Source organism: Anomalospiza imberbis, chromosome 22, assembly GCF_031753505.1.
Source record: "Anomalospiza imberbis isolate Cuckoo-Finch-1a 21T00152 chromosome 22, ASM3175350v1, whole genome shotgun sequence".
Lineage (NCBI taxonomy): Eukaryota > Metazoa > Chordata > Aves > Passeriformes > Viduidae > Anomalospiza > Anomalospiza imberbis.
Window position 1 is genome coordinate 5352245 of NC_089702.1, and position 27001 is coordinate 5379245.

The 27001-nt window shown below is 47.6% G+C and overlaps 2 protein-coding genes across 2 annotated transcripts in view; one reads left to right on the forward strand and one right to left on the reverse strand.

The window, feature by feature from the left end:
- The window catches only part of SNF8 (SNF8 subunit of ESCRT-II), a 43665-nt gene extending 24273 nt beyond the window's left edge, over window positions 1–19392 (reverse strand). Inside the window, exon 1 of the mRNA XM_068211998.1 lies at window positions 19384–19392. The gene's annotated coding sequence lies outside the window, so the exon portion shown is untranslated. The remainder of the gene's footprint in view (window positions 1–19383) is intronic.
- Window positions 1–27001, forward strand: part of ATP5MC1 (ATP synthase membrane subunit c locus 1) — a 106537-nt gene that overhangs the window by 38804 nt on the left and 40732 nt on the right. The gene's annotated exons all lie outside the window — the stretch shown is intronic.

Here is a 27001-nt window from a genome sequence, read left to right on the forward strand (position 1 = left end):
CCCCAGTTGGCACCGGGACCCCGCGTTTGTCACCGGGACCCCCCTGTTTGGTACCGGGACCCCCCGTTTGGTACCGGGACACCACCACCCCCAGTTGGCACCGGGACCCCGCGTTTGGCACAGGGAACCCCCGTTTGGTACCGGAACCCCCATTCGGTACCGAGACACTGCCACCCCCAGTTGGCACCGGGAACCGCGTTTGGCACCGGGACCCCCCCGTTTGTCACCGGGACCCCCCTTTTGGCACAGGGACGCCCCAGTTTGTCACAGGGACCCCCCGTTTGTCACCCGCGGGGTGAGGGGACACTGAGACCCCCGTTTGTCACCAGGACCCCCCCATTTGTCACAGGGACCCCCCGTTTGTCACCCGCGGGATGAGGTGACACCGGGACTGCCCCACTGGTCGCCGGGACCCCCCTTTTGGCTCCGGGACCCCCCTTTTGCCACAGGGACCACCCCCGCTTGTCACCGGAACACGGGGACCCCCGTTTGGCACCGGGACCCCTCTTTTGTCACCGGGACCCCCCCGTTTGGCACCGGGACCCCCGAAAGGAGGGGACCCTCCCGCCGTGCCCGGCACCGGTCGCTGCTGCTCACAGAGCGCTCCAAAGACCCCCAAACCAACCCAACCCGCCCCCCAAAATCCCCTGAATTCCCCCCAGAACGCCGCTCCCGGCTCGGCGGCAGAATTTGGGGTTTTAAAAATAACAAAAGCGGTTCCAAAAAAATCCCCCAAAGTCGGGCAGAATGATCGGAAGGCGCTTTCAAGGGGGGGAATTAAAGAATAAATGAACCCGCGTGGGAATTAATTAACACAAAATTGAATGTACAGGACATGCTATGACCTATGTAGGCACCCATTTATAAAGGCACGTACTACTTTTATTATTGTATTATATTATTATATTATATTATTATTATTATTGTTATTATTGTTATTTTAATTTGTGTTTTTTTGCGGTTATATATAAAAATTCCATATGCACATGCACACATTTAGCGTTATTTTACCTCTTTTTCCCCCCGCCCCCCGCGATTTTTTGTGTTTGCAACTTTCTGTATTAGCCGGTGTAAAAATGCACGATTAAAGGCGCTGTAGCCCTGTGTGGATATACAAAAATTATTAAAATATACTCGGAAAAAAGCGTATAAGCATTTATAACCCGCAAAAAATCCATTTCCGACGCTGGTGTCTCTACACGCATAAACCCCGCTTTGGTTTGTGCGGAAATCTGCAGATTTGTACTCGTAATTTTGGGGTTTTTTTTGCCTTTTTTAACAAAGAAAAAGAGAAATCCCCGCATAAAATCAATTATCCGGGTTGGAGTCGGAGAATCGGAATAAAAGGGGTGAAATTAAATATATAAATGAAATATATTAGGATTCCCTTTTTTTTTTTTTTAATATTTTATTTTTATTTCATTTTCTCGGCTCTTCCCAGGTTCGGGGGAAGCGCCAGCTCCACGCTGACAATTTCTTTGTCTCAAATCTCTCCGTTTCAAGGCGGGGGCTCGCTTTTAAACCCACCTGGAACTCCCTAAAAAACCTCCCAAAAGGCGAATAAACTCCACGGTTTCCACGCGCAATTCGACCTTTTTTTTCCCCCTGAATTTTCCCTCGTTTAGAAATCCCAGGTTTTAAACCTCATTTTGCCCTAAACAATGACAATTTTAGCTGGGATTTTGCTTTAATGAAGGATTTATTGAACATTGGAGGCGGCCGCGGCTCCCGGCAGATTCCGCAGGAGCGCAGCAGAGCCGGCCGCGCTCTCCTTTGGTTTTTTTTCCCCATTTTTCCCCCCTTTTCCCCCCATTTTTCCCTTTTTTCCCCGGATTTTTCCTCCCTGCGGAGCCGCAGGGGCGAAGCCTTTCCCTGGTGACGTCACAACCCCAGAGAGGCGCACAGCCAATGGCCGGGCGTTCCGGGATATGACGTCATAACCCCCCCCCGGTGCCGCTCCGTGACCCCAGCTGGGCAAAAAATTCCCTAAAAAAGGCAGGAAAAGGGAAAAAAAAATCCCCTAAAAAAAAAAAAAAATCAGGGAAAAAATCAGGAAAAGGCAGGAAAAAAATCCCTAAAAAAGCAGGAAAAAGCAGAAAAATTCCCTGAGAAAAAGCAGGAAAAAGCAGAAAAATTCCCTGAAAAATAGCAGGAAAAAGCAGAAAAATTCCCTGAAAAAAAGCAGGAAAAAGCAGAAAAAATCCCTAAAAAAAAGCAGGAAAAAGCAGAAAAAAGCAGGAAAATTCCCTGAAAAAAAGCAGGAAAAAAGCAGAAAAATTCCCTGACAAAAAGCAGGAAAAGGTTTTTTTTTTGGGGGGAGGGCGGGTGGGTGCGGATCCGGGAGCTCTCCCCCATCCAAATCCTGCTGAAAATTTCCCAGATTTTCTCCATAAATTGATTTTTAAATTCTATTTATTTTTAAAAGAAATTTCTGATAATCCCGGTCCGGATTCCCCCCTTTCCCTCCACGCGCGGCGATATCTGGATTTTGGATTTTCGGAGCTGGGGGAGGGATGGACACCCCAAAACCCGCCCGTTTTCCCCCGATTTGACCAATAATGAACTTTATCCATGCGGCCGAGCCTCACGCGGCCCCCGAGGAAGGGAAATAATCCCATAAAATCCGGGAAATCCAGCGGGATTTATGGCTTCGGGAAGGGTCGCTCCTCTCCCAGCTCCCCTGCACGCCCGAGCTGAATCCTTTCAGGGAAAGCTTTGATTTTGGGGTTTTTTTCCCCCATTTTTCTTTATTTTTTTCCATTTTCCGCCCAGAGATCTTTTCCCGGTATTCCCAAACCAGCTGGAAAGCCTCAGAGCAGTGGGAAACTGGGCTCAAACTGGGAGCCGAGGCTCGAACTGGGAGCCAAAGATCGAACTGGGAGTTACGGCTCAAACTGGGAGACATCACTCGAACTGGAATCCAAGGCTCAGACTGGGAGCCAAGGCTCAGACTGGGAGCCATGGCCCAAACTGGGAGCCAAGGATCAAACTGGGAGCCATGGCCCAAACTGGGATCCAAAGGCTCAAACTGAGATCCAAGGATCAAACTAGGAACCACGGCTCAGACTGGGAGCCAAGGCTCAAACTGGGAGACAAGTTTCAAACTGGGAACCACAGCTCAGACTGGGAGCCACGGTTCAGACTGCGAGCCAAGACTCAAACTGAGAGACAAGTTTCAAACTGGGAACCATAGCTCAAACTGGGAACCACTGCTCAAACTGGGAGCCAAGGCTCAAACTGGGAGACAAGGCTCAAACTGGGAACCACGGCTCAGACTGGGAGCCAAGGCTCAGACTGGGAGCCACGGCTCAAACTGGGAGCCAAGTTTCAAACTGGAAGCCAAGGATCAAACTGGGAGCCATGGTTCAGACTGGAAGCCTCGGCTCAAACTGGGAGCCACGGCTCAAACTGGAAGCCAAGGCTCAAACTGGGAGCCAAGGCTCAAACTGGGAGCCAAGGCTCAAACTGGGAGCCTCGGCTCAAACTGGGAGCCAAGGCTCAAACTGGGAGCCTCGGCTCAGACTGGGAGCCACGGCTCAAACTGGGAGCCAAGGCTCAAACTGGGAGCCACGGTTCAAACTGGAAGCCTCGGCTCAGACTGGGAGGCACGGCTCAAACTGAGAGCCAAAGCTCAAACTGGGAGCCAAGGCTCAAACTGGGAGCCAAGGCTCAGACTGGAAGCCTCGGCTCAGACTGGGAGCCACGGCTCAAACTGAGAGCCAAGGCTCAAACTGGGAGCCAAGGCTCAGACTGGAAGCCTCGGCTCAGACTGCGAGCCACGGCTCAAACTGGGAGCCAAGGCTCAAACTGGGAGCCAAGGCTCAGACTGGAAGCCTCGGCTCAAACTGGGAGCCAAGGCTCAAACTGGAAGCCAAGGCTCAGACTGCGAGCCACGGCCCTTCCCCGCCCCCAGCCGCCGCTCCCAGCTGCGGGAGCCGGAGCGGAAGATGCCGGTGGGAAGGGGAGGAGGAGCGGTCTCGGGCAGAGCTGTAAAAGCTGCACTCGGCGGCCCCAGCAAAGCGCGAGAAGGGCCCGACATCCTCGTAAAACGCCGGGAAGGAGCCGCTGCCGGGGGCGCCGGGCCGGGGCAAGGCTCCCGCCCCCTCCCTTTGCCGTTGAACTTGAGACTCGCAAAACCCGGGCCAGAGCAGCCCTAAAAACTGGGCTAGGCCGGCTCAAAATCTGGGATGAAACAGCTCCAAATCATGGGTTAAAACAGGTCCAAATCTGGGATAAAACAGCTCCAAATTCTGGGATAAAACAGCTCCAAATTCTGGGTTAGAACAGGTCCAAATTCTGGAATAAAACAGCTCCAGATCTGGGATAAAACAGCTCCAAATTCTGGGCTAGAATAGGCCCAAATTCTGGGATAAAACAGCTCCAGATCTGGGATAAAACAGCTCAAGATCTGGATAAAACAGCTCCAAATTCTGGGTTAGAACAGGTCCAAATCTGGGATAAAATGGCTCCAAATTCTGGGTTAAAACAGGTCCAAATCTGGGATAAAACAGCTCAAGATCTGGGTTAAAACAGCTCAAGATCTGGGTTAAACCAGGTCGAAATCTGGAATAAAACAGCCCCAAAATCTAGGCTAAAGCAGCTCCAAATCTGGGATAAAACAGTTCCAAACCCGGGCTAAAAAAGCCCCAAAACCTGGGGCAGATCGGCACCGAAATCTGGGGCAGAGCATCCCCAAAACTGGGGCTAAACCAACCCCAAAACCGGGGCCAAACCGGGACTAAACCAGCCCTAAATCCTGGGCTAAACCAGCCCCAAAACCGGGGCTAAACCGGGACTAAACCAGCCCTAAATCCTGGGCTAAACCAGCCCTCCCCTCTCCCCTCCTCTCCCAATTTCCCCCAAGCCCAAACCCAAATCCAAGTCCCCCAAAATACCCCCAAAACCCCCCAAAATCCCCCAAAATCCCCCAAAATCCTCAAAATCCCCCAAACCCCCTAAATCCCCCAAATCCCCAAAATCCCCAGAATCCCCCAAACCCCCAAAATCCCCAAAATTCCCCAAACCCCCAAAATCCCCCAAAATCCCCCAAATCCCCAAAATCCCCCAAACCCCCAAAACCCCCAAAAATCCCAAAAATCCAAAAAATCCCCCAAACCCCCAAAAATCCTCAAAATCTCCCAAATCCCCTCTGGGTTCCCTGTGCCCCCCCGGGAGTTTCCCTCTCCACTCCTCTCTCCTCTCCCAATTTCCCCCAAACCCAACCCCAAATCCCCCAAAACCCCCAAATCCCCCAAAATCCCAAAAATCCCCCAAACCCCCCAAAATCCTCAAAATCCTCAAAATCCCCCAAACCCCAAAACCCCCAAATCCCCCAAAATCCCAAAAATCCCCCAAACCCCCCAAAATCCTCAAAATCCTCAAAATCCCCCAAACCCCCAAAACCCCCAAATCCCCCAAAATCCCAAAAATCCCCCAAACCCCCCAAAATCCTCAAAATCCTCAAAATCCTCAAAATCCCCCAAACCCCCAAAAACCCCCAAACCCCCAAAAATCCCAAAAAATCCAAAAAATCCCCCAAACCCCCAAAAATCCTCAAAATCTCCCAAATCCCCTCTGGGTTCCCTGAGCCCCCCCGGGAGTTTCCCTCTCCACTCCTCTCTCCTCTCCCAATTTCCCCCAAACCCAACCCCAAATCCCCCAAAACCCCCAAATTCCCCAAAATCCCCAAAATCCCCCAAACCCCCCAAAATCCTCAAAATCCTCAAAATCCCCCAAACCCCCAAAACCCCCAAATCCCAAAAATCCCCCAAACCCCCTCTGGGATCCCCGAGCCCCCCCGGGAGTTTCCCTCTCCCCTCTCCCTTCCTCTCTCCTCTCCCAATTTCCCCCAAACCCAACCCCAAATCCGCCCAAAACCCCCAAAATCCCCCAAATCCGCCCAAAATCCCAAAAATCCCCAACCCCCCCCCAAAACCCCCAAATCCCCCAAATCCCAAAAATCCCCCAAACCCCCCCTGGGATCCCCGAGCCCCCCGGGAGTTTCCCTCCCCCTTTTCCTTTCCCTCCTCTCCTTGTCCCAGTTCATTCCCATCGCACAAACTCTGCCCGGGCCGAGGGTTTTGGGTTTTTTTTGGTTTTTTTTTTTTATTTTATTTTTATTTTCGGTTTTTTCCCCTCTTTTCCTCCCCTTCCCCCTTCAGAGGATTTTGTCATTGAACTTGAGCCCTCGCCGTAAACATTCCTGGGATGTCGTTAACGGCGACCTCAGCCTGCTCCGCCTTCCCTGTAAAATTCCTTTTTTCCCCCCTCGCCCCTTTTTTTTCCCCCCAATCCGAGCCCCTAAAATAAATCCAAATATTCCATTTGACCCCTACAAAAAGGATTTCCCCCTCCCGTCCTCTGCGTTCATTCAAAATTTTAATTTTTCGCTATCCCCCCACCGATTTTTTAACGTGCGAGCTGCCCGACGTCACCCAAAGTTCATTTTTAACCCATTTTTTTCCCAATCCGAGCCCCTAAAATAATCCCGATTATTCCATTTGACCCCTAAAAAAAGGAGTTTCCCCTCTCGTCCTCTGCGTTCATTCAAAATTCGAATTATTTCTGATCTTTTCCCGAATTTTTAACGTGTGAGCTGCCCGACGGCACCAAAAGTTCACTTTTAACCCATTTTTTCCCAATCCGAGCCCCTAAAATAAATCCAAATATTCCATTTGACCGCTACAAAAACGATCTCGTCTTCTTCGTCCATTCAAAATTTGAATTATTTCTGGTTTTTTCCGGATTTTTTAATGTGCGAGCTGCCCGACGTCACCAAAAGTTCATTTTTTAACACATTTTCACAATTTTTGGGCTTAAATTAAACCCAGATATTTCATTTGACCCCTACACAAACGATCTCCCCGTCTCCTCCTCGCTGTCCACTCAAAATCCATTTCTTCCCCACTAAAATCCTTTTTTCCCACTAAAATCCTTTTTTTCCACCACCAAAATCCATTTTCCCCACTAAAATTCTGTTTTCCCCACTAAAATCCATTTCTCCCCCACTAAAATCCTTTTTTCCACCTCCAAAATCCTTTTTTTCCCCATTAAAATCCATTTTTCCCCCACTAAAATCCATGTTCTCTCACTAAAATCCTTTTTCCCCCACTAAAATCCATTTCTACCCTACTAAAATCCTTTTTTCCTCACTAAAATCCATTTTCCCCCACTAAAATCCATTTCCCTCATTAAAATCCATTTTCCCCCACTAAAATCCATTTCCCCCACTAAAATCCTTTTTTTCCCCACTAAAATCCATTTTCTCCCCATTAAAATAAATTTTCCCCATTAAAATCCATTTTTCCCCACTAAAATTCATTTTTCCTCACTAAAATCCTTTTTTCCACCACTAAAATCCATTTTTCCCCCATTAAAATCCTTTTTTCCCCACTAAAATCCATTTTTCCCCACTAAAATCCATTTTTCCTCACTAAAATCCTTTTTTCCACCACTAAAATCCATTTTTCCCCCATTAAAATCCTTTTTTCCCCACTAAAATCCCATTTTTTCCCCCTTTTCTGCTGAATTACTGAATTCCTTTCCCCAAAATTCCAGATTTTTAAAACCCTAGACCCACGCAATAAATTCTTTGTCCGCAGCCCCGGTGGCTCCAGTGAAACGCTCCCGAAACCACAAGAAAAAATTCGCTTTTTTCCCCTTTTTTTTCCCCTCCGCTCCTCGGAAATGAGCGTCCAAGGGAGGAATAATTTGATTTTCCGGGCGGGATCGCAGCAGGGCCGCGGTTGGGTTGGTTCCTGCTGCAGGGCTGCGTGCGCTGAATTTTAATTCCCAAAAAAAAATCCGCATTTCTGCCGCAGCCGAGAGGAAAAAAAAAAAAAAATTAAAAAATAATAAATAAAAGGCGTCTTTCGATTCATCTCATGCGCTTTCTGCGCTTTGTTTTGATGGATAAACTCATTTTTTGATTTTTTTTTTTTTCCATTTAAAGGGTAACTTTTAAGGGGTAATTTCATCTTTAAAATGAAATTAATTTATAAATTAAATTGATTTTTTAATGAAATTAATTTTTTAAATGAGACTGGGATTTTTAATTAAATTGATTTTTTTTAATGAAATTGACTTTTAAGATGAAATTAATTTTTAAATTCAATCATTTTAAAATTAACTTTTAATTAAATTGGTTGTTAAATAATTTATTTTTAAATTAATTTATTTTTTTCTTTAAAGAGAGGGGTTATTTAATATAAAAATCCCTTTAAAAACCCCGATTTTCCCGAAAATGGGAGAATTTTGGCCACACCCGAGTTCACCTCGGCAGAAAGTTTTAAGCTGTTGGGTTTTTTCCTCTAAAAATATAATTTTAATTATTTCTTTAATTATTTCTTTAATTATTTCTTTAATTATTTCTTTAATTATTTCTTTTATTTGGAATTTTATTCACTTTATCATTTTATACACTTTTTTAATTTATGCACTTTACTATTTATTAATGATCATTTTATAATGTTATCATTTTATAAACTTTAGTATTTTATACCCTTTATTATTTTGTAAACTTTATTATTTCATGCCCTTTATCATTTCCCTTTTTTATACATTTATTATTTTATATACTTTATTATTTATACACTTTATCATTTTATACCCTTTATCATTTTATCCCATTTACTATTTTATCCCCTTTGTCATTTTATCAACTTTGTCATTTATCACTTTTATAATTGATCCCTTTATCATTGATCCCTTTATCATTTATCCTTTTATCATTGATCCCTTTTATCATTTAATCCCTTTTATCATTGATCCCTTTATCATTTTATCCATTTATCATTTTATCCCAATTATAAATTGATCCCTTATCATTGATCCCTTTTATCATTTAATCCCTTTTATCATTGATCCCTTTTATCATTTAATCCCCTTTATCATTGATCCCTTTATCATTTATCCCTTTATAGTTGATCCTTTTATCATTGATCCCTTTATTTTTTATTCTTTTATCATTGATCCCTTTATCATTTTATGCTCTTTATCATTTTTCCCTTTATCATAGATCCCTTTATAATTTATCTCCTGATCATTTTATGCCCTTTATAATTTTATCCCCTTTATAATTGATCTCTTCTTCATTTATCTCTTTATCATTGATCCCTTTATCATTGATCTCTTTATTAATTTATCCCCCTTATAATTGATCCCTTTATAATTTATCCCTTTATTATTTATCCCCTTATCATTCATCCCTTTATAATTGATCCCTTTATAATTTATCTCCTGATCATTGATCCCTTTATCATTAATCCCTTTATCATTTATCCCCTTATCATTCATCCCTTTATCATTGATCCCTTTATCATTTCATCCCTTTTATAATTTAATCCCCTTTATAATTTATCTCCTTATCATTCATCCCTTTATCATTTATCCCTTTACCTTTTTTCCCTTTTTAATTGATCCCTTTATCATTTATCCCTTTATCATTTATCTCTTTATAATCTATCCCTTTATCATTGATCCCTAATCATTTTTCCCTTTATAACTGATCCCTTTATTATTTATCCCCTTATCATTCATCCCTTTATCATTTATCTCCTGATCATTTATCCCTTCATCATTTTTCCCTTTATAATTTTATCTCTTTATCATTTATCATTTCATCCCTTTTATAATTTAATCCCCTTTATAATCTATCCCTTTATCATTTTATCCCCTTTATCATTTATCCCTTTATCATTTATCCCTTTATCATTTATCCCTTTATAATTGATCCCTTTATCATTGATCCCTTTATTATTTTTATCCCCTTTATAATTGATCCCTTTATCATTGATCCCTTTATTATTTTATCCCCTTTATAATTGATCCCTTTATCATTGATCCCTTTATTATTTTATCCCCTTTATAATTGATCCCTTTATCATTGATCCCTTTATTATTTTATCCCCTTTATAATTGATCCCTTTATCATTGATCCCTTTATTATTTTATCCCCTTTATAATTGATCCCTTTATCATTGATCCCTTTATTATTTTATCCCCTTTATAATTGATCCCTTTATCATTGATCCCTTTATTATTTTATCCCCTTTATAATTGATCCCTTTATCATTGATCCCTTTATTATTTTATCCCCTTTATAATTGATCCCTTTATCATTGATCCCTTTATTATTTTTATCCCCTTTATAATTGATCCCTTTATCATTGATCCCTTTATTATTTTATCCCCTTTATAATTGATCCCTTTATCATTGATGCCTTTATTATTTTTATCCCCTTTATCATTGATCCCTTTATCATTTATCCCTTATCATTGATCCCTTTATAATCGATCCCTTTATCATTCATCCCCTCATCACCTATCCCCTTATCACTTTCCCCTGATCATTTCCCCTCGTTCCTTCCCCCGTCTCTCCCTTTGTCCCTCCCGGATCCCTGGCGGAGCCGGAGCCGATTCCTCCTCCCGCAGCACCGAATCCCACGCGGGGATTTCCGTCCCCGCGGGAATCCCGCGGGGAATCCTGCGGGAATTCTCCCTGCGGGAAATCCTGCGGGAATTCTCCCTGAGGGAAATCCTGCGGGAATTGTCCGTCTGGGAAATCCTGCGGGAATTGTCCGTCTGGGAAATCCTGCGGGAATTCTCCCTGAGGGAAATCCTGCGGGAATTCTCCCTGAGGGAAATCCTGCGGGAATTGTCCGTCTGGGAAATCCTGCGGGAATTCTCCCTGAGGGAAATCCTGCGGGAATTGTCCGTCTGGGAAATCCTGCAGGAATTGTCCGTCTGGGAAATCCTGCGGGAATTCTCCCTGAGGGAAATCCTGCGGGAATTGTCCGTCTGGGAAATCCTGCGGGAATTCTCCCTGCGGGAAATCTCCCTGCGGAAAATCCTGCTGGAAAACCTGCGGGAATTGTCCCAGCGAGAATTGTCCGTGTGGGAAATCCTACGGGAATTCTTCCTGCAGGAAAGTCCTGCGGGAATTCTCCCTGTGGGAATTCTCCCTGGGGGAAATCCTGCGGGAATTCCTGAGGGAATTGTCCCCGCAGGAATTCTCCCCGCAGGAATTCTCCCTGCGGGGATTCCTGCGGGAATTCCCGAGGGAATTGTCCCCGCAGGATTTGTCCCCGCAGGATTTGTCCCGCAGGATTTGTCCCCGCAGGATTTCTCCCCGCAGGAATTGTCCCGCAGGATTTCTCCCCGCAGGATTTGTCCCCGCAGGATTTGTCCCGCAGGATTTCTCCCCGCAGGAATTCTCCCCGCAGGAATTCTCCCCGCAGGATTTCTCCCCGCAGGATTTCTCCCCGCAGGAATTCTCCCCGCAGGAATTCTCCCCGCAGGATTTCTCCCCGCAGGATTTCTCCCCGCAGGAATTGTCCCGCAGGATTTCTCCCCGCAGGATTTGTCCCCGCAGGAATTCTCCCCGCAGGAATTCTCCCCGCGGGCGGCAGGGAGGAGGCCGGGCTCGGGGAAGGAGCGGGGCTTGGGGATGGATTTGGGATTTTTTCTCTGCATCCAGCGGGAATGGAGAAGGGAAGGAGGGAAGGAGGGAAGGAGGGAAGGAGGGAAGGAGGGAAGGAGGGAAGGAGGGAAGGAGGGAAGGAGGGAAGGAGGGAAGGAGGGAAGGAGGGAAGGAGGGAAGGAGGGAAGGAGGGAAGGAGGGAAGGAGGGAAGGAGGGAATCCGGGCCGAGCTGGGAGCGATTTAAACCCGAGCCCGGGTTTAGATCCCCGCGCTGCGCCCCGGGAGATCCCGGGATCGGGTCCCGGGGGCTGCGGGGGCCGGGGGTGCCGGGAGCCCCAAAAATCAGCGGTGGGAGCGACCTGAGGGACCTTTCCCGTCCCTTTTCCCTTCCCTTTCATGTTTCCTTTGCCCTTTCCTTTCCCCTTTATTTTCCTTTTTTCTTTCTTTTAATTTCCATTCCTTTTCTCTTTCCTTTTTCCCTTTTCCTTTTTCCTCTTTCCTTTTTCCTCTTTCCGTTTTCCTCTTTCCTTTTTATTTTCTCCTCTCCTTCCTCCTTTTTCTTTTCTCCTTTCCTTTCCTTTCCTTTCCTTTCCTTTCCTTTCCTTTCCTTTCCTTTCCTTTCCTTTCCTTTCCTTTCCTTTCCTTTCCTCCCCCCAGTTTTTCCCATTTTTATTTTTTTTAACCCTGGACGATCCCAGCTAACCCAGGATATTTCCTCGCCTCTGAATTTGTAAAAAACCACCACAAAACCACATTAAAACTGTTGATTTTGGCTCCTCCTTCCATCGCAAAGATAATTTTTCCACCTGTGTCCCACCGAGCACTCGTTAAACCGAATTTCTTTACCATCCCACCCGATTTTCCCCAAGAGTGAACTCCTGGGAATGCACAACTTCCTGAGCCAGCAGCACGCCAAAAAAAAAACCAAAAAAACACCAAAAATAAAAACCAAAACACCAATTTTTGGCCGATTTGTAATTTTTTTTTTTAATTTTTAAGAGACCCCGGTGCCTCCAGCGCAGTGAAGCCGCCAGGATTTAGGGGTGAGGAGTGCGGTGTAAAGTTCCGTGCTTGGGTAAATTTCACAAGGGGTGAAATTCCCGGCCTGGAGGAGCCGGGCAGGTGCTTCTCGTTAAAATTCCTGCCTGGAATTCCACGGCAGCTTGGGATGGGCTCCGGGCGCCCCGCAGCGTTCCCAATCCCTGGATTTCTTGGAAATAATCGGGAAAAATCTGGGGTTTTTTTTTCTTCTTTTTGAAGGTGGCAGCTTTTCCCTGAGCTGGCGTTGTTAGAGGGGGAGAGATACAGAGATGGGAAAGGGATGGGAAAAGGGATGGGAAAAGTGGGAAATGGGATGGGAAAAGGATGAAAAATAATGGGAAAAGGGGGGAAATGGTGGGAAAAGTGGAAAAAGGGATGGGAAAAGGATGGAAAATAATGGGAAAAGGGGGAAAAGGATGGGGAAAGTGGAAAAAGGGATGGGAAAGGGATGGGAAAAGGATGGAAAATAATGGGAAAAGGGGGAAAAGGATGGGGAAAGTGGAAAAAGGGATGGGAAAGGGATGGGAAAAGGATGGAAAATAATGGGAAAAGGATGGAAAATAATGGGAAAAGTGGGGAAAGGAATGGGAAAGGGGTGGAAAATAATGGGAAAAGTGGGGAAAGGGATGGGAAAGGGGTGGAAAATAATGGGAAAAGTGGGAAATTGGATGGGAAAAGGGATGGGAAAGGGGTGGAAATAATGGAAAAGGGATGGAAAGTAATGGGAAAAGTGGGAAAAGGGATGGGAAAAGGATGGAAAGTAATGGGAAAAGTGGGAAAAGGGATGGGAAAAGGATGGAAAGTAATGGAAAAGTGGGAAAAGGGATAAGAAAGGGATGGGAAAGGGGTGGAAAATAATGAGAAAGGGATGGGAAAAGGGATGGAAAAGGATGGAAAAGAATGGGAAAAGGGATGGAAAAGTGATGGGAAAAGGATGGAAAATATCTGGAAAACGGCCTGGAAAAAGGGCTGGGAAAGAGCTGGGAAAGCTGGAAAAGGCTGTGGGGAAAGGGCTGGAACACCTCAAAGCTGTGGGGTCACCCTAAATCTGTGAGAACACCCCAGAGCTGTGGGGACACCCCAAAACTCTGGGAACACCCCAAAGCTCTGTGGGGTCACCTGAGAAAGCACACTGGGACACCCCAAAACTGTGGGGCACCCCAAAACTCTGTGGGACACCCCAAAGCTCTGTGGGTTCACCCCAAAACTCTGTGGGTCACCCCAAAACTCTGTGGGACACCCCAAAGCTGTTTATTTTAAATTCAGTTTCTTCTAAATTCAGTTTCTTATTAATTCTGTTTATTCTAAATTCTGTTAATTTTAAATTATTTTTTTAAATTATGTTAATTTTAAATCCTGTTTATTTTAAATTTTTTTTTTTTTTTTTTTTTCCCTTTTCGATGGAATCCGCCGTGTTTTACCCACCCCAGACTCCCAGGACTTTGCCCCATCTGCCTTTCCCGTTTCCCAGCTTTTCCCATGAAAATTTCCCAGAATTTTCAGCTTTTGCCGGAAGGAGCAGAAAAATCCCCCGAGCTCAGCTCCAGCCGGGATTGCCCTCTCCTGGAGGATGGGGGAATTCGCATCCTAAAATCCCAAAAAAATCCTTCTTTGGGGCTGGAATTCCCTGGAGGATGGGGAAATTCGCACCCCAAAATCTCAAAATCTTCATTTGGGTTGGAATTCCCAGGGGGATGGGGAAATTCACATCCTAAATTCCCAAAAATCTCCTTCTTTGGGGCTGGAGAATGGGGAATTCGCATCCCAAAATCCTAAAAATCCTTATTTAGGGCTGGAATTCCGTGGAGAATGGGAAAATTCGCATCCCAAAATCCCAAAAATCCTTATTTAGGGCTGGAATTCCCTGGAGAATGGGGAAATTCGCATCCCAAAATCCCAAAAATCTCCTTCTTTGGGGCTGGAATTCCCTGGAGAATGGGGAAATTCGCATCCCAAAATCCCAAAAATCCTTCAGGCAGTTTTTGACCCCGACCCGTCACGGAGCTGGCGCCACGCCGGTTCCTGAAATCTGAATTTTCCGTACCTGAAATCTGAATTTTCCGTACCTGAAATCTGAATTTCCTGCCCTTTTCCCCCAGAAGTTGGCGGGAATTCCCTCTTTTCCCGCCGGCTCCGAGGTTTTTCCGCTCTGTTAATTACTGCTCGTTAATTAATCGAGCCCGGGGCTCCCTCTAGCGTCGCTCGGGTCCCTTCCCGACCTTTCCGCACCATTCCCGATCCTTTTCCAGGCCTGGAAAAGGGCAGGAAATCCCCTCCGAGTCCCTCCCTGTGGGGTTTGATTCCAAATCTTTTTAAATCCTGGATCTCCAAACCCTTCCCTGCGCTCCTCATCCCCATTTTTCCTGCAGAAACCTTCTGGAAAACGCAAAAAAAAAAAAAAAAAGTTCTGGAAAAGGCCAAAAAATATTCTGAAAATGCCAAAAACCGCACATTTAAGGAGCCGTGAATGGCTAAAAAGGGGGGAAATGAGGAGAGATTTCGCGCGGGGCTTTGCAGATTTCGGGGAGCTCGAGCGAGGATCAAAACCGCCGAGGAGCCGAGCTGGGCTGGGGAAAGCGGGGCGGGAGGAGAAGGGGCCAGGGCCGAAAGTGGGGATCCCCTTGCCAGCCTTTCCCAGCCTTTCCCAGCCTTTCCCAGCCTTTCTGAACCTTTCCCAAATTTTCCCAACCTTTTCCAGCCTTTCCCAAACTTTCCCAACCTTTCCCAAACTTTCCCAGCCTTTCCCAGCCTTTCTGAACCTTTCCCAAATTTTCCCAAGCTTTCCCAGCCTTTCCCAGCCTTTCTGAACCTTTCCCAAATTTTCCCAACCTTTTCCAGCCTTTCCCAAACTTTCCCAACCTTTCCCAAACTTTCCCAGCCTTTCCCAGCCTTTCTGAACCTTTCCCAAATTTTCCCAAGCTTTCCCAGCCTTTCCCAGCCTTTCTGAACCTTTCCCAAATTTTCCCAACCTTTTCCAGCCTTTCCCAAACTTTCCCAACCTTTCCCAAACTTTCCCAGCCTTTCCCAGCCTTTCTGAACCTTTCCCAAATTTTCCCAAACTTTCCCAGCCTTTCCCAAACTTTCCCAGCCTTTCCCAGATTTTCCCAGCCTTTTCCAGCCTTTCCCAGACTTTCCCAGCCTTTCCCAACCTTTCCGAACCTTTCCCAAACTTTCCCAAACTTTCACAACCTTTCCCAGCCGTTCCCAAACTATCCTAACCTTTTCCAGCCGTTCCCAGCCTTTCCCAACCTTTCCAGTCTTTCCCAACCTTCCCCAAACTTTCCCAACATTTCCCAGGCTTTCCCAGCCTTTCCAACCTTTCCCAACCTTTACAGCCCTTTCCAGCCTTTACCAAACTTCCCCCAACGTTCCCAAACCTTCCCAAACTTTTCCAAACTTTCCCAACCTTTCCCAAACTTACCCAACCTTTTTCCAGCCCTTTTCCAAACTTCTCCTGGGCCTTTTCCAGCCCCTTTCCCATCCCTTTCCCATCCCTTTTCCATGTCCCTTTTCCAACTCTTTCCTAACCTTTCCCAACCTTTCCCAAACTTTCCAGCTCATTCCAGCCTTCCCCAACGTTTTCCAGCCTTTCCCAAATTTTCCCCAACTTTCCAGCTCACTCCAGCCTTCCCCAACTTTTTCCAGCCTTTCCCAAAATTTCCCCAACTTTCCCAACCCTTTTCCAGCCTATTTCAGCCTTTCCCAAACTTCCCCAACCTTTCCCAAACTTCCCCAAGCTTTCCCAGCCTATTCCAGCCTTTCCCAACCTTTCCCAACTCTTTTCCCCGTCTATTCCATCCTTTCCCAACCCTTTTTCAAGCATTTCCAGCCCATTCCAGCCTTTCCCAAACTTCCCCGAACTTTCCCAGCCCTTTTCCAAACTTTCCCAGCTTTTCCCAACCTTTTCCAGCCTATTCCAGCCTTTCCCAATCCTTTTCCAAGCATTTCCCAGCCCTTTTTCCAGCCCTTTCCCAACTCTTTCCCAACATTTTCCAGCCCTTTTCAGCCTTCCCCAACCTTCTCCAGCCTTTCCCAAACTTTCCCAGCCTATTCCAGCCTTTCTCAACCCTTCTTCAAGCATTTTCCATCCCTTTCCCAGATTTTTCCGGCCCTTTTTCCCATCCCTTTTCCACGTCTCTTTCCCATCTCTCTCCAAGCCCTTTTTCCAGGCTTTCCCAGCCTTTTTCCAGACGTTTCCAGACTTTTCCCAGCTGTTTCCAGCCCTTTTCCAGCATATTCCAGGCTTTTCCACCCTTTCCCAGTGGTTCCCATCCCTTCCCCGTCCCTTTTCCCGCTTTTTCCATCCTTTTTCCATCCCTTTTCCCGCTTTTTCCATCCTTATTCCATCCCTTTTCCATCTCCTCCGCTCCCCCCAGGCCGGGCCGGCCCCTCAGGCCGAGCCAGAACCGCTCCCTGTGAATTCCCCCACTTTTCCCCCCATTTCCCCCCCCGATTTTTCCACCCTCGCTGCCCCAAACCCGGGCCTGACGCGCTCCGGGCCCCTCTGGCCGCTGCTCCAGCGGGGAAACTGAGGCACGGAGCTGCGAGTGACTCCCAGAAATCCTTTCCGAGCCGTTTTGGAGCTCCCCTCTCCGGCTGGGGCCACTCTGGTTTTACTTTTGGGGGGGATTCTCCTCCTGGCTCCCCTTCCTGGCTCCCCTCCCTCCTCCCCGCGGCTGGGATTTTCCTTTTTTCCCTTTTTTCCCTTTTTTTTTTCCCCTTTCCCCGAAAATTCCCAGCGCTGGGGCCTCCCGAGCGATAAATTACGGGGTTGTGGCCGCAGCTCCTCCTGCCCGCCCTCCCCCGGGGGGGCCCAGGTACGCATCCCATAATTCCGGGTGGGAATTTTTTTCCCAAATTCCTCTTTGTCCAGGAGAGGTTTTTGGGGTTTTTTTTGGTGTTTTTTCCCCCCCTACCTCGGGTTTCAAATCCCACACTCGAGACCGTGACCTGCGGCCTCCAAGGTCAGACGTCTCTAATCCACCCCAGCCCCCCACCCAAAAAAAAATAAAACAACAAAACATCCCTGGAGTCCGTCTGTCCCCTCTGTCTGCGCCGAAATTCCTCCGCGCTAATCCCTCCTCCTCCTCCTCCTCCTCCTCCTAGAAAGGGAAAGAAAAAAAAAAACACAAAATCCCGGCACATGAATAAAAATAAAATATGAGGGGTAGCGGCTCTGGGGGTGGGCAGAGCCCTTGAAAAGAAGAGAAGAGACTTTAAAAGGCCCCGATCTTTCAAGGGGCTCGGGATGCTCCCTCGGAGGGGAGGGATGCCGAGCGCAGCGCTGGGATCCTTGCTTTGATTATATATATATTTTTTTTTTTTAATTGATTTTGGGGAGTTTGGATGGATTTGGTTCCTTCGCGGTGGATGAGGAACCCGCAAAGCGCCAGGAAGCGGGAAGCAGTGCAGGGATGAACTTTTGGGGTTGGTTTTTCTTTTTTTTTTTTTTTTTTTTTTTTTTTTTTTTTTTTTTTTTTTTTAATCTATTTGCGATCTGAAATTTGCGGGGGAGCGGAGGAAGGGGAGGCTCGGCCGCGGAGAGTGTGAAACGCTGACACTGCACAGCCAAAAGCCATAAAACCCCGGAAAAAAGCCGAAAAAGAGGAAAAAAAAACCCCGGGAGAGGGGCCCGGGGGGAGGAGGGCTCCCATCCGCGCATTCCCAAGGCGTTCATCCATGGATTTACCTCGTCTCGGCGCTGCTTCCCCCTTCTCCCACCTCCTTCTCCCCAAAATCGGCGGCTCCAAAATTCACATTTGGGAGGAAAAAGCAGCAGGAGCAGCGAGCGGAGCAGGTTGGCACGGGGTTTTTCTGCGTGGGATCGTTGGGATATCCAGGAAAACCTCGGGACAAACGCGGGGCTCTCCCACCATATCCCGGCAATGCCAAGGACTCCTAAAACCTCAAAAAAAAAAAAAAAAAAAAAACCAAACCCCGCTGGAATCCGAGTTCAGCTCCAGATGGTCCCAAAATCCCGCGGCTCAAGGCCAGGTCCGAACCAGCTCTCGCTGCAAGGTTTGGGGTTTAAACCCGAGGGAAAGCGGCCCGGGGGGACAGGGATGGGGAGGGAAGGGTGGGACGGAATTTTGTCCCGGGAGTGGGGTGGAATTTTCTCCCGGGAATGGGACTAAGCCATGTCCCGGGAGTTGGGTGAATTTAGTCCCGGGAGTGGGACTGAGCTTTCTCCCAGGAGTGGAAAGGAACTTTCTCCCGGGAATGGGACGGAATTTTGTCCCGGGAGTGGGACTGAGCTTTCTCCCGGGAGTGGGACGGAATTTTCTCCCGGAGTGGGACTGAGTTTTGTCCCGGGAGTGGGACTGAGTTTTGTCCCGGGAGTTGGGTGAATTTTCTCCCGAGAGTGGGACGGAATTTTCTCCCGGCAATGGGACTGAGCTTTGTCCCGGGAGCTGGGTGGAACTTTGTCCCGGGAGTGGGGTGGAATTTTCTCCTGGGAGTGGGACTGAACTTTGTCCCGGGAGTGGGACTGAACTTTGTCCCGGGCTCGTAAAAAGTTCTTCCCGGGCGGTTTTGGAGCTGGGGAGGCGGGAGGTGACTTTTACGAGGGAGGTTTTGCCATGGAGCGGGCGGGAGGACACGAGGGCTGGCTCTTTTCCAAGGGCTGATTCCTGCCCTTTTCCCTGCCGGGAGCTCGGCATCCTTTTCCTTCGCGCTTTTCCAACAAGCTGATTTTTGATAATTAATTTTAAAAAAAATAATTTAAAATTAAAAAAAAAAAAGGCCCCTTTTACCCCGAGACATCCTGAAATTTTAATCCTGAATTTTTCCTTGTTTCCTCTCATTCTCCCTCCCCAAATCCATGAAATTTTAATCTCGGACTTTTCCTGGTTTCCTCCCCATTTTTCCTCCCCAATTTTCCGCCGGCTCCCGGGAACGGAGCAAATGTCGGGAGCGGGGTCACGGCGGGACCGTGCCGGTTTGTCCCCTCGATCCCGGGTTTATCCTCTCATTCCCGGTTTGTCCCCTCGGTCCCGGTTTGTCCTCTCAGTCCTGGTTCATCCCCTCGGTCCCGGTTCGTCCTCTCGGTCCAGGTTTATCCTCTCATTCCTGGTTTGTCCCCTCGGTCCCGGTTTATATTCTCGGTCCCGGTTCGTCCACTCAGTCCCGGTTCGTCCACTCGGTCCCGGTTTATCCTCTCATTCCCGGTTTATCCTCTCATTCCCGGTTCGTCCCTCGGTCCCGGTTCGTCCCGGGGGTGACATTTGAGCCTCGGGATCAGCGGGCAAAGCGGGGCCGGACTTGGGAAAATCCCCGCGGGGCAGAGCCGGAGGGGAAAGGCGGGGTTTAATTAAGGAATTTAATGAAGGGATTTAATTAAGGAATGAGGGACGCGGCTGGCAGAGGAGATGCGAGGCGGGCAGGAGACAAAGCTGGGGGGAAATCGCGGAAATTCGGGAAAAGCGGGCGGAATTCACCGGGAGCGGCTCCGGATCGGCCTGAGGGGCCGGGCGGGAGCGGCGGGGACGGGAAAGGGTGGAAAAAAGATGGGAAAAGGGATGGGAAAAGGGATGGGAAAAGGGATGGGAAAAGGGATGGGAAAAGGGATGGGAAAAGGGATGGGAAAAGGGATGGGAAAGTTTGGGAAAAGTGGGGAAAGGGATGGGAAAAGATGGGAAAAGGGATGGAAAAGGGATGGGGGAAAGGCCCTGGAAAAAGACTGGAAAAGGGATGGAAAAGGGCCTGGAAAAGGCTGGGGAAGTTTAGGAAAGGCTGGAATGGGCTGGGCTGGGAAAGGGTTGGGAAAGTTTGGGAAAGGCTGGGAAAGGCTGGGCAAAGGCTGGGGAAGGCTGGGAAAAGGCTTGGGAAAGGTTGGGAAAATTTGGGAAAGAGTTGGGAAAGGGACATGGAAAAGGGATGAGAAAGGGGTGGGAAAAGGCCCAGGGAAAGGCTGGGAAAAGGGCTGGAAAAAGCTGGGAAAGGCTGGGAAATGCTTGGAAAAGGGTTGGGAAAGGCTGGGATAGGCTGGGAAATTTTGGGAAAGGCTGGAAAGGGCTGGAAAATTTGGCAAAGTTTGGCAAAGTTTGGGAAAGGCTGGGAAAGTTTGGGAAAGTTGGGAAAAGTTTAGGAAAGTTTGGGAAATTTTGGGAAAGGCTGGGAAAGAGTTGGGAAAGGGTGGGAAAGAGTTGGGAAAGGTTTGGGAAAATTGGGAAAAGTTTAGGAAAATTTGGGAAAAGTTTAGGAAAACTTGGGAAAGGTTGGGAAAGGCTGGAAAGTTTGGGGAAGTTTGGGAAAGGCTGGAAAGGTCGGGAAAGTTTGGGAAAGGCTGGGAAAGGGCTGGGAAAGAGTTGGGAAAGGGACATAGAAAGGGCTGGAAAGGGGCTGGGAAAGGCTGGAAAAGGTTGGGAAATTTTGGGGAAGTTTGGGAATATTTGGGAAAGGCTGGCAAGGGGATCCCCACTTTCGGCCCTGGGCCCTTCTTTTCCCACTCTGGGTTTCCCCAGCCCAGCTCGGCTCCTCTCAAAAAAAGGAAATTTTAATTAAAACGGGGCAGGGAGGGGCCAGGGGTGTTTTATATGAAATAAAATCCCCTCCAAAATGGAAATTCTCATTTAAATGGAGCAGGGAGGGGCTGCAGGCCGTTTTATATGAGATAAAATCCTGTAAAAAATGGGAATTTTCATTAAAGTGGAGCAGGGAGGGCTTAGGGGTGTTTTATATGAGATAAAATCCTGTAAAAAAAATGGGAATTTCCATTAAAACGGGGCAGGGAGGGGCTGTGTGGGGGCTGAGATGAAATAAAATCCACTCCAAGCCGGAATTTCCCGTTAAAACCGAGCCCGGGGGCTGGGCCGAGCCTTGTTAAGCCCGGATTGGGCCGAGCCGAGCTCGCTCCGCCGCTTTCCCAGGCGGGAGCGGCGGCGCAGGGAAAGGGGCGGGCGCTGCGGCCGGGGCAGGAGGGCCCGGCCCCGGACCGGGCGGAATGGGGACTGGGACCGGGACCGGGATCGGGATCGGGATCCGCTCCCGGACCGGGGCAGGAGGGCCCGGCCCCGGACCGGGCGGGATGGGGACCGGGACCGGGATCGGGATCGGGATCCGCTCCCGGACCGGGGCAGGAGGGCCCGGCCCCGGACCGGGCGGGATGGGGACCGGGACCCCCTCCCGGAACGGGGGCAGGAGGGCCCGGACCTCTCCCGGGCGGGATGGGGACCGGGACCGGGATCGGGACCGGGATCCCCTCCCGGACCGGGGCAGGAAGGCCCGGACCTCTCCCGGGCGGGATGGAGACCGGGACCGGGACCGGGATCCCCTCCCGGACCGGGGCAGGAAGGCCCGGACCTCTCCCGGGCGGGATGGAGACCGGGACCGGGACCGGGATCGGGATAGGGACCGAGACCGGGATCGGGATAGGGACCGGGACCGGGACCGCCTCCTGGAACGGGGGCAGGAGGCTCCGGGATCGGGATCGGGACCGGGACCGGGACTCCCTCCCGGACCGGGGGCAGGAGGGCCCGGGACCCCGGATCGAGGGCAGGAGGGACCGGACCCCTCCCGGAACGGGGGCAGGAGGCTCAGGACAGGGATCGGGACCGGGATTGGGATTGGGACCGGGACCGGGACCGGGATCATGACCGGGACCGGGACCGGGACCGGGATCATGACCGGGACCGGGACCGGGACCGGGACCGGGACCGGGATCATGACCGGGACCGGGATGGGGACCGGGACCGGGATCATGACCGGGACCGGGATGGGGACCGGGACCGGGACCCCCCTCCCGGGTGGGACCGGGATCGGGAGCGGGCTCGGCATTTCCCGATATTCCTAACGGGAATGGGGATGTTTTCATGGGATTTCTGCACTTCCCGGGATTTTTAACGGGAATGGGGATGTTTTAATGGGATTTTTAAGGGATTCCGGCGCTTCCCGGGATTTTTTCGGGGATGAGAAACGTTTGGATTAAAAAAAAAAAAAAGGAAAATCGGTGAGGAAAGGCTCGGCCGGGTAAGTGACGCTGCTCGGTTTCGCGGGTGTTCCCTGTTTTGGTAATTTAAATTTTAATATGTTTATTTGTGATCATTTTAATTGTGATCATTTTAATTTTGATAATTGTAAATTTAAATTTTGATCATTGTTAAATTTAAATTTTATAATTTTAATTGAGAGAGTTTTAATTGTGAAATGTTCTGATAATTTGGATTTTCCCCGGGGAATATTTTATCCTCATAGGGGTAAAAATCCTCCGAGTTTATTCCTTTTTTATTCCTTTTTTATTCCTTTTTTATTCCTTTTTTATTCCTTTTTTATTCCTTTTTTATTCCTTTTTTATTCCTTTTTTTATTCCTTTTTTATTTAATTTTTTTCGCCATAATTTTCATTATAAAACCCCCCGAGCTCTTCCAGAGCAGAAATTCTCCCGCTGAGAATTTGGGCGATTTTCCAGCATTTCCATCCCTTTTTTTTTTTTTTTTCTCTCTTTGGTTTGACCCGCGGTTTTTTTTAAATTAGAATTAATATTAGAATTAAAAATTGGAATTAAAATTGGAATTAGAATTAAAATTGGAATTAAAACTGGAATTAGAATTGGAATTAGAATTAGAATGAAAATGATAATTAGAATTAAAAGTGGGAGCTAAAATAAAAATTAAAAACACAACTCTATTTTTAATTATAAATAACTAATGATAATGATAAAAATAATTATAATTATAATTATAATTATGTGGTGGTTTCGCATGGCTTGATTTTTGGTCAGGAGGGAAGAACCCAGTTAAAATAATAATAATAATAATAATAATAATAATAATAATAATAAAAGAAAACTCTCGGGAAAAATTAATTAAAAATAAGATTTTAGGATTATTTTGCTGAAATCTTCTTCCCGGTGAAGCGAGAGGTTTCATTCAGGAAAGCGAAATGGATTTTTCTGACCATGGGCTCAGCCCAAATATTTTGCTAATTAATTGGATTTAATTGCGATGTTTTGGATAATTTTGTAGCTGTGAATTTACTTTTAACCCCCAATCAAAAATCGCTAATTAAAGAAACCTCATTTGATTAAATTCTGCCGCACTTCTGGGGATTAATTAATATCTTTAACATTAAAATGGGGCAATTAATTCATATTTTAACTTTAAAATGGGGCAGTTAATTAATATTTTTGATTTTATCATGGCGGAATTAATTAATATTTTTAATATTAAAACGGGGCTGTTAATTAACATTTTTTATTTTAAAATGGGGCGGAGCTCAACCGCGAGGTTGCCAAGGCACTTTAAGTGATTTAATCAGATAATTAATTAAATTTAATTTGAATTTCGGGTGCTGTGGGGAAAAGCTCAGGGAGGTCCCGGACGCCGTTTTGGGGCCGATAATTCCACATTTATCCCTGAAAAAAGTTTGGGAATTCCCGGAGTTATCCCGAAGAGTTTGTGCGGGAACTGCGGCCGCTTTTCCCTCTCTGTTAATTAGAGCTAATTAGGCTTTTCCCGCTAATTGGCCCCGTGGGATGAGCTGGGATTTGGGATTTCCTGAGCTGGGTTCTGCTGTTAAAGGGTTTTTTTTTCCTTAATTTGGGAAAAAGGGGGGCGGAGGGAAAGGGGGATCCCCCTGGGGGGCTTAATTAATTAATCAATCTAATTACGGGCTTGATTAATAAATCAAGGCTCGGGAGCGGATCTGCAGAGGGGAAAAGGCAAAATTGGGAAAGCAAAGCCCCCAAAACCGGGCAGGAATGGGAATGGGAATGGGAATGGGATTTGGAATGGGAATGGGAATGGGATCGGGAATGGGATCGGGATTGGGATCGGGAATGGGATTGGGATCGGGAATGGGAATGGGATCGGGAATGGGAATGGGAATGGGAATGGGATCGGGATTGGGAATGGGATTGGGAATGGGATCGGGAAAGGGAATGGGATCAGTAATGGGATCGGGAATGGGATTGGGAATGGGATTGGGAATGGGATTGGGAATGGGATCGGGAAAGGGAATGGGATCAGTAATGGGATTGGGAATGGGAATGGGATCGGGAATGGGAATGAGATCGGGATTGGGAATGGGATCGGGAATGGGAATGGGATCGGGAATGGGAATGGGATCGGGAATGGGAATGGGATCGGGAATGGGATTGGGATCGGGAATGGGAATGGGATCGGGATTGGGAATGGGATCGGGAAAGGGAATGGGATCAGTAGTGGGATCGGGAATGGGAATGGGATCGGGAATGGGAATGGGATTGGGAATGGGAATGGGATTGGGAATGGGATCGGGAATGGGAATGGGATCGGGAATGGGATTGGGATTGGGATTGGGATTGGGATTGGGAATGGGAATGGGATTGGGATTGGGAATGGGATCGGGAATGGGAATGGGATCGGGAATGGGAATGGGATCGGGATTGGGAATGGGATCGGGAAAGGGAATGGGATCGGGAAAGGGAATGGGAATGGGATCGGGAATGGGAATGGGATCGGGAATGGGATTGGGAATGGGATTGGGATTGGGAATGGGAATGGGATTGGGAATGGGATCAGGATTGGAAATGGGATCGGGAATGGGATTGGGAATGGGATCAGGATTGGAAATGGGAATGGGATTGGATTGGGAATGGGATCGGGGTCGGGAATGGGATTGGGAATGGGATGGGGATTGGGATTGGGAAAGGGATCGGGAATGGGAATGGGATCAGGAATGGGAATGGGATCGGGAATGGGATTGGGAATGGGATCAGGATTGGAAATGGGATTGGGAATGGGATCAGGATTGGAAATGGGAATGGGATTGGATTGGGAATGGGATCGGGGTCGGGAATGGGATTGGGAATGGGATGGGGATTGGGATGAAGATTAGGATGGGGACTGAGATTGGGACTGGGATCGGGATTGGGATCGGGATCAGGATTGGGATTGGGATCGGGATTGGGAATGGGATTGAGAATGGGATCAGGATTGGGGTCGGGAATGGGGTTGGGAATGGGATGGGGATTTGGATTGGGACTGGGATCGGGAATGGGATCAGGATTGGGATTGGAATCAGGATTGGGACTAGGACTGGGAATGGAATTGGGATTAGAATTGGAATTGGGACTGCAAGTGGAATTGGGATCAGGATCTGGATTGGGATCGGGATCAGGATCAGCTCCTCCCACACATCCCGGGGGACAGATCCCAGCCAGGACCCCCTGGCCCAGTTTGGTCCTGGTTTAGGGGCTCCAGGTGGGGTTGGTTCTGGTTTTAGTGGATCCAGGTGGGGTTGGTTCTGGTTTTAGTGGATCCAGGTGGGGTTGGTTCTGGTTTTAGTGGATCCAGGTGGGGTTGGTTCTGGTTTTAGGGGCTCCAGGTGGGGTTGGTTCTGGTTTTAGGGGCTCCAGGTGGGGTTGGTTCTGGTTTAGGGGCTCCAGGTGGGGTTGGTTCTGGTTTAGGGGCTCCAGGTGGGGTTGGTTCTGGTTTAGGGGCTCCAGGTGGGGTTGGTTCTGGTTTTAGTGGATCCAGGTGGGGTTGGTTCTGGTTTTAGTGGATCCAGGTGGGGTTGGCTCTGGTTTTAGTGGATCCAAGTGGGGTTGGTTCTGGTTTAGGGGCTCCAGGTGGGGTTGGTTCTGGTTTTAGTGGATCCAGGTGGGGTTGGTTCTGGTTTTAGTGGATCCAGGTGGGGTTGGTTCTGGTTTTAGTGGATCCAGGTGGGGTTGGTTCTGGTTTTAGTGGATCCAGGTGGATCGAACCTTTTTTGCTTTTCCCTCCTTTCCCTCGGGGGCGGAAAAAAAAGGGAAAAAAAGGGAAAAAAGGCAAAAAAAAAAAAAAAAAAAAAGATAAAATCACCCCGAAGTGAGGGCGATGTTTTTCCTCCGGCTGGCGGGGGAACAAAAGGCCCCGAGCGCCGCCCCGAGGCCGGCGGACAGTCCCGGCCCGGAATTATTGGTGGGATTAATTACTGACTGAATTAACGATTAATTAGTGGAATTACTGGGGGAATTATTAACTTAGTATTGGAATTATTGGTGGGGTTATTGGGGGAGTTATTGGGAGAATTATTGGTGGAAATATTAATTTATTATTGGAATTATTGGTGGGATTATTGGTGGGAATTATTGGGAGAACTATTAATTTAGAGTTGGATTTATTGATGGAATTATTAATTTATACTGGAATTATTGGTGGAATTATTGGTGGGATTATTAATTTAGTATTGGAATTTTTGATGGAATTATAGGGGGAATTATTAATTTAGTATTGGAATTATTGGGGGAATTATTAATTTATTATTAGAATTATTGGGGGAAATATTGGGGAATTATTCATTTAGTATTGGAATTATTGGTGGAATTATTGGTGGAATTATTAATTTATTATTGGAATTATTGATGGAATTATCAGTGATATTATTAATTTATGATTGGAATTATTGGTGGGATTATTGGGGGAATTATTGGGAGAATTATTGGTGGAATTATTAATTTATTATTGGTGGAATGATTAATTTATTTTTGGAATTATTAATGGAATTATGAGTGGAATTATTAATTCATTATGGCCTTTTCTTGCATTATCTTGCTTTTTTTCTTGTATTTTCTTGTGTTTTTA